This window comes from Halichoerus grypus, chromosome 1 (assembly GCF_964656455.1).
Source record: "Halichoerus grypus chromosome 1, mHalGry1.hap1.1, whole genome shotgun sequence".
Classification (NCBI taxonomy): Eukaryota; Metazoa; Chordata; class Mammalia; order Carnivora; family Phocidae; genus Halichoerus; species Halichoerus grypus.
This window is the reverse complement of record NC_135712.1, coordinates 215,379,213-215,385,840: the sequence shown is the minus strand read 5'-3', so window position 1 is coordinate 215,385,840 and position 6,628 is coordinate 215,379,213.

Sequence of the window (6,628 nt, the reverse complement as noted above, 5' to 3'; positions counted from 1 at the left end):
GCGGACGCAAGGGCCGGGACAGGCGGCCGCGGGAGGACGGACGGAGGACGCGGGCGGCCCGGCCTGCAGCCTCCGGGAGCTTCGCCGGCGCCGCCGCCCGGCCCTCCGAAGCGGCAGCAGAGCCATCTTGAGCCCGAGGCCCCGACGGCGCCTGGGCTGTCCACCGCGCGCCTGATCAGAAAAAAAAAAATCCCTCAGGACCCCCGGTCGTGCACTTGCTTTTAATTGGCGTTTTATTAGCATGTTGCCCTGAAGTGCCCCCTGCTGGACGAGGCGAGTCTTGCGGGCGCGTCTTCCCGGGACCTCACCTCTGCCCTGGGGTCCGCTTGGCTGTCAATGCGTGCTTGTGGGCAGTGTGATGCCCACCGCGGGAATCCTCGTTCGCTCGAGTGTTCCCGCGACACCGAGTGCCTGCTGTCTGCCGGGACCTGCCCTGGGTGAACCTGCGTAGAACCAGACAAGTGAGGGTCGGTGGGGTGGGGCGAGGGGAGGCTCAACAGCGGGGGGCGGGGGGGGCGGGGGAGGCCAACATCGTAATGAAAAATTAGGAGAATGGGGCGTCTGGCTGGCTCAGTCGTAGAACCTGCGACTCTTGATCCCGGGGTAGTGAGTTCGAGCTTTGGGCATGCAGTTTACTTTAAAAAAAAAAAAAAAATTGGGGCGCCTGGGTGGCTCAGTCGTTGGGCGTCTGCCTTCGGCTCAGGTCATGGTCCCAGGGTCCTGGGATCGAGCCCCGCATCGGGCTCCCTGCTCCGCGGGAAGCCTGCTTCTCCCTCTCCCACTCCCCCTGCTTGTGTTCCCTTTCTCGCTGTGCCTCTCTCTGTCAAATAAATAAATAAAATCTTTAAAAAAAATAAAAAATAAAAAAATTGTAAGACTGACCCATTGCATGTTGATGGGATTACAAAATGGTGCAGCCTCTACTGGGTATTTACCCCAAAGATACAAATGTAGGGATCCGAAGGGGTACGTGCACCCCGATGTTTATAGCGGCAATGTCCACAGTGGCCAAACTGTGGAAAGAGCCAAGATGTCCATCGACAGATGAATGGATAAAGAAGAAGTGGTATATATATACAATGGAATATTATGCAGCCGTCAAAAGGAATGAGATCTTGCCATTTGCAACTACATGGATGGAACTGGAATTATGCTGAGCAAAATAAGTCAATCAGAGAAAGACATGTATCATATGACCTCACTGATATGAGGAATTCTTTATCTCAGGAAACAAACTGAGGGTTGCTGGAGTGGGGGGTGGGGTGGGAGGGATGGGGTGACTGGGTGATAGACACTGGGGAGGGTATGTGCTATGGTGAGCGCTGTGAATTGTGCAAGACTGTTGAATCACAGACCTGTACCTCTGAAACAAATAATGCAATATATGTTAAGAAAAAAAAAAGAAGAAGATAGCAGGAGGGGGAGAATGAAGGCGGGAAATCGGAGGGGGAGACGAACCATGAGAGACGATGGACTCTGAGAAACAAACTGAGGGTTCTAGAGGGGAGGGGGGTGGGAGGATGGGTTAGCCTGGTGATGGGTATTGAGGAGGGCACGTTCTGCATGGAGCACTGGGTGTTATGCTCAAACAATGAATCATGGAACACTATATCTAAAACTAATGATGTAATGTATGGTGATTAACGTAACAATAAAAAATTTTAAAAAATGGTGCAGCCACTCTGGAAAACTGTATGGTGGTTCCTCAAAAAGTTCAAAGTACACCTACCTTATGACCCAGCAATCCCACTTCTGGGTGTATATCCAAAAGAATGGGAAGCAGGGTCCTGAAGAGATAGTTGCTCACCCCTGTTCGCAGCAGCAGGATTCACGGTAGCCAAGAGGTGGGAACAGCCCATATCTAGCAACGGATGAGTAGATACACAGAATGTGGTATATCCATGTAATGGAACGTCATTATTCAGCCTGAAGAAGAAAGGAAGGGGCCCTGACACCTGCCACGACGTGGAGGGACCCCGAGGACACTGGGCTCAGCGAGAGGAGCCAGACCCTGAAGGACACACCCCACAGGACCCCACTCCCAGGAGGTCCCCAGAGGAGTCCTGTCCACAGAGACAGAGAGGAGAGGGTGGGAGCCGGGGCTGGGGCAGGGGGTGGGGAGTCCGTGCTTCACGGGGACAGAGTCTCTGTATGGGGAGATGGAACGTTCTGGAGACGGAGGGTGGGGGTGGTCGCACGACAGGGCGAGTGTGCTTCATGCCACTGAGCTGTGTGCTTAGAAAGAGTTAAAAATGGAACATTTTATGTTATGTATTTTTACCACAATTACAAATTAATTAACTAAGAAGTACAGCAATGGAGGGCAGGTGGGATGAGGAGGGTCAGAGATGACTCTCCAGAGGACACAATCTCAGTTTTTGTCCAAAGTCTGTCTCCTGGCTAGCCAGTGTGTCCTGAGGGCAGAGAGCCCTTGCCTCTGTGACCCTGAGTTGAGTGCACTCAGGGTTTGAAACCCTGAGAGTCCCTGGTTTGAAATGCAGTAAGTGTTAACAAGGGTGCATACAATATTGCAGGCGGGTTTCTAGGCATGGGACTCTTTCTCTCTCTCTCTTTTTTAAGATTTTATTTATTTGTTTGAGAGAGAGAGAGAGCATGAGCAGGGGGAGGGGCAGAGGGAGAGGGAGAAGCAGGCTCCCCTCTGAGCAAGGAGCCGGACACAGGGCTCCATCTGAGGACCCTGGGATCATGACCTGAGCCCGAGACAGATGCTTCACCGACTGAGCCACCCAGGTGCCCCTGCACGCGACTCTTTCTTGAGCAGGCATCCAGGCAGGAGACAACTGGAGGCTGTGAATGTGTGAGGGTCCTTGTTGTCCAAACCAGGAGGGCGATGGGGAGCCATGGAGGGTTGGAAGCAGTGAAGGATGCAGGTGGGTTTCTCCGCTTGACAGTCACATCTCTCCCTGGGGATTTCCCACCATGGCAGCCTCACAAACCTTCCCATTCTCCCAACAATGTAGGGATTTTATTCACACCTGCCTGCATTCCACCCTCATCAACCCAGGGATCTCAGGGTTAGGACCCAGCTGGACACAGAATCTACAACACATATCTGTAAAATGGATCAATGTGAAGGAATGAATCTGCCCTCCATTCTAATGGGGGCAGAAAACTGCATTTAATGCGTGCCACCTGGGGTAAGACTTTAGTGATGAAAATGAGAAATGCAGCAGAGACAGACGGGAGGCAGCTCCCACAGGGCGTCCTGGGCAGATCCTCCCCTCCGTTTTGTTTTTTGGTTTTTTTAAAAGATTTTTTATTTATTTTTTAACAGAGAGAGAGACAGTGAGAGAGGGAACACAAGCAGGGGGAGTGGGAGAGGGAGAAGCAGGCTTCCCGCTGAGCAGGGAGCCCGATGCGGAGCTCGATCCCAGGACCCTGGGATCATGACCTGAGCCGAAGGCAGACGCTTAACGACTGAGCCACCCAGGCGCCCATCTCCCCTCTGTTTTATTCCATGCAGTGGATTTTTCCTTTTTTATTTAGGGGAAATTTACATTAACAAAATTAATCATTTTATTTTATTTAAGATTTTATTTTTAAGTAATCTCTACACCCCAGGTGGGACTTGAACTCATTTCCCTGAGATCAAGAGTCACATGCTCCACTGACTGAGCCAGTCAGGCGCCCCCATAATTAATCATTTTAGAAGTGAAAATTCAGGGGCATTCTGTACATTCACTCTTCTGTGCAACCATCACCTCTATGTAACTGCAGAATATTCTGAAGCCAGAAAGAAGCCCCGTCCCCACTAGCTATCCCCTCCCCAGCCCCCCTGGCCCCCACGAGGCCCCTTCCCGTCCGTGGATGAGCCTGTTCTGGACGTGTCACCCACGTGGACTCACACCCCGTGTGGCCTCCGTGTCTGGCTCCCTCCCTGACCGTCGTGGGCTCGGAGTCCGTCCCCGGGGCAGCGCGTGTGGGCGCCTCGCTCCTGGTTGCGGCCAAGTGCCATGCCCGTGTGTGTCCGTTTTGTGTGTCCGTCCCTCTGTCGAAGGGCATCTGGGCATCGTGGACTGTGCGGCTGTGGACACGCATGTGTTTGTTTTCGGTGTGTGTGTTTGAGCACCAGGGTTGTTTTTTTTTTTAGTAGGAGTTTTTCAAATGATGTAAATTTGTCTGTTGCCCATGTTTAAAACGTGGGGAGATGTCACCAAAAACCTGCAAATCCCAGGCTCTGTGTGAACAGTAGGTCACCCTCGGTCCACCAGCTGGTGATTGCCACGGACCCCTGTGAGCACACGCGGGACCCCCTCCCAGCCTACTGCTCTCCCCACCTCAGCCACCGGACCGGGCCCCTCATGCAGGGGTCCCTCAACGCCTGTCATCACCAAGAACAGAAAGGCGGGCCCCTGCATTGACCTGACAAGGTGTGTGAGGTGAAGCCCACCTAGTCTCTATCCAGGCTCACTGGCCTTAGGCATCCATTTAGCAAATATTCACCAAGTGCCTGTTATGCGCCAGACACACGGCTAGAAACACTGCTGAACGGGGGAAAGACCCCCACCCTGGTGGGGGTGGTGCTCCCGGTGGGGGAGACAGACAGAGAACAGGAAATAAGGAAATGAGATAGCATGATTTTTTTTAAAGATTTTATTTATTTATTTGAGAGAGAGAGAGAGAGAGAGAGAACACAAGAGGGAGGAGGGTCAGAGGGAGGAGCAGACTCCCCGCTGAGCAGGGAGCCCGATGCGGGACTCGATCCCAGGACTCCGGGATCATGACCCGAGCCAAAGGCGCCCCGAGATAGCGTGATCTAAGTGCTGGGGTGGGGGGGAGTAGAACAGGGTATGAGGCTGAGAGAAGAGGTGGTCCATGTAGTCCTCTGAAGAAGCTGGGATTTGAGCAGTTCTGAAGAAAGTAGAGGGGGAAGGGCATTCCAGGCAGAGGGCACAGTCTGTGCAAAGGCCCTGGGGCAGCACTGGGCAGGCATGTTGGAGGAACAGAGAGGAGGTCCGCGTGGCTGGAGCAGAGTGGGCAAGGGGGAGAAAGGGAGGAGTGGAGAGCAGGGAGGGGACGGGGGCAGGTCGTGCAGGGCCTTGGGGACATTGGTGAGGACTTGGGCTTTTCCCCCAGGGAGGTGGGAGCCCCAGAGGGCTGTGAGCAGAGGGGGGCGGGGCCTGATTCGGTGCTCACTGGCGCCCTCTGGTGGCCACTGAGGGGGGGACGGACTGTAGGGCGACCGGGAGGCCATGGTGGAGGGGGCTGCCCCGGTCCGGGTGGGCGATGATGGGGTGGACTAAGTGGAGACACAGGACGGGGTGGAAGTGGGCCGATTTGGGATGTGCTTTGAAGATAGAACTCCAGGGAGATTTCCGGATGGAATGGACGTGGGTAGAGACAGAGTGAAGGTCAAGGGTGACCCCAAGGATTTTGGCCTGCCACCTGGAAAGATGGAGGTGCCGATGCCTGAAGGGGAGGTGGGACTGGGCAGCCTGGCGGGGGGAGTGGGCACATCGAGGGTCCGAGTGGAGGTCCGACCAGGGAGCGTCGTCGGCACATAAGGGGACGTGAGCGTACAAGGAGCAAAGCGAGAGGGGGCCCTGAGCCCGGGGTGCGAGCGATCCGGGAGGGTCAGGGGTCCCCGAGGCCTCACGACCAGGGAGCGTCCCCAAGGCAGGAGGGGACATCTCGAACAGTTCAGAGCACGTGGGATGGTGTCCAAGAGAGACAGGCGGGAGGGGCTGCGTGCGTGGACCCCGAATTCCAGGGACTCTGCCCAAAGGGGCAGAAAAGCCAGCTGGAGCCGGAGGGGGACAGTGGGATGGGGGTCCAAGGAGCAATGTCTGCGAGCCTGCGGGGCAGAAGCCAGTAGAAAGGGGACAAAGTGAAGCAGGGGCTAGGGGGATGCAACAGGGAGGCCGTCCTCGAGTAAGGACGAGGGCCCCCTGCCCAGCTTGTGGCGACCTGCGCGGCCGCAGGGGCAGGACCCCGGGGAGGGCTCGGCGGGAGCCGGCGGTGCAGTGCCAGGGGCGGCCACCAGATGGCGGGGCCTTCGCCTTCCCCGGGGCGGAATCGGGGAAGCCCCTGGGGAGGGTCTGTGCGCCCCCACCGGAGCCACACCCGCCTTCGGGGCTCTGGAGACCGCGGGAATCTGGGCATCTATTTCCTAGGAAAGGGGTTCAAGACCCTCACCAACTTCTCAATGCTCCCGGGGCCGCTGAGCCCTCCTCCCGAAGCGGCTCCCCCGCCCGGTCCCCTCCAATCGGCAGCTGGCGGACGGCAGGCGTGCGATACGTGAGCAGACCCGCTGGGCACGCGAGCCCGGCGCGGCGCGGGGACAGCGGGGCCCGGGGACCCTCTGGGGACGAGCGCTGTCACGCCCACCAGCAGCCCCAGGGGCACGGCCACCCCCAGCTCCCGGAGCCGGAAGGGGGCGGGCGCCGGACGCCCCCGGGCGCCGTGTCACCGCGCCTCCGTTGCCGGGTAACGGAGCGGGAAGGAGGGGGCGCAGCTGCGCGAGGCGTGCGTGACGCGGGGCGGCAGCCCCCTCCCCAGGCCGTAGGGCTGAGGGCGCGTTGTCTCGTGTCCCAGCTAGTGGGGTCTTTTCAGGGCCCCCGGCAGGAGGCTGGTGACCTGGGGGCTACACTGTTGAGTGGGACACGGG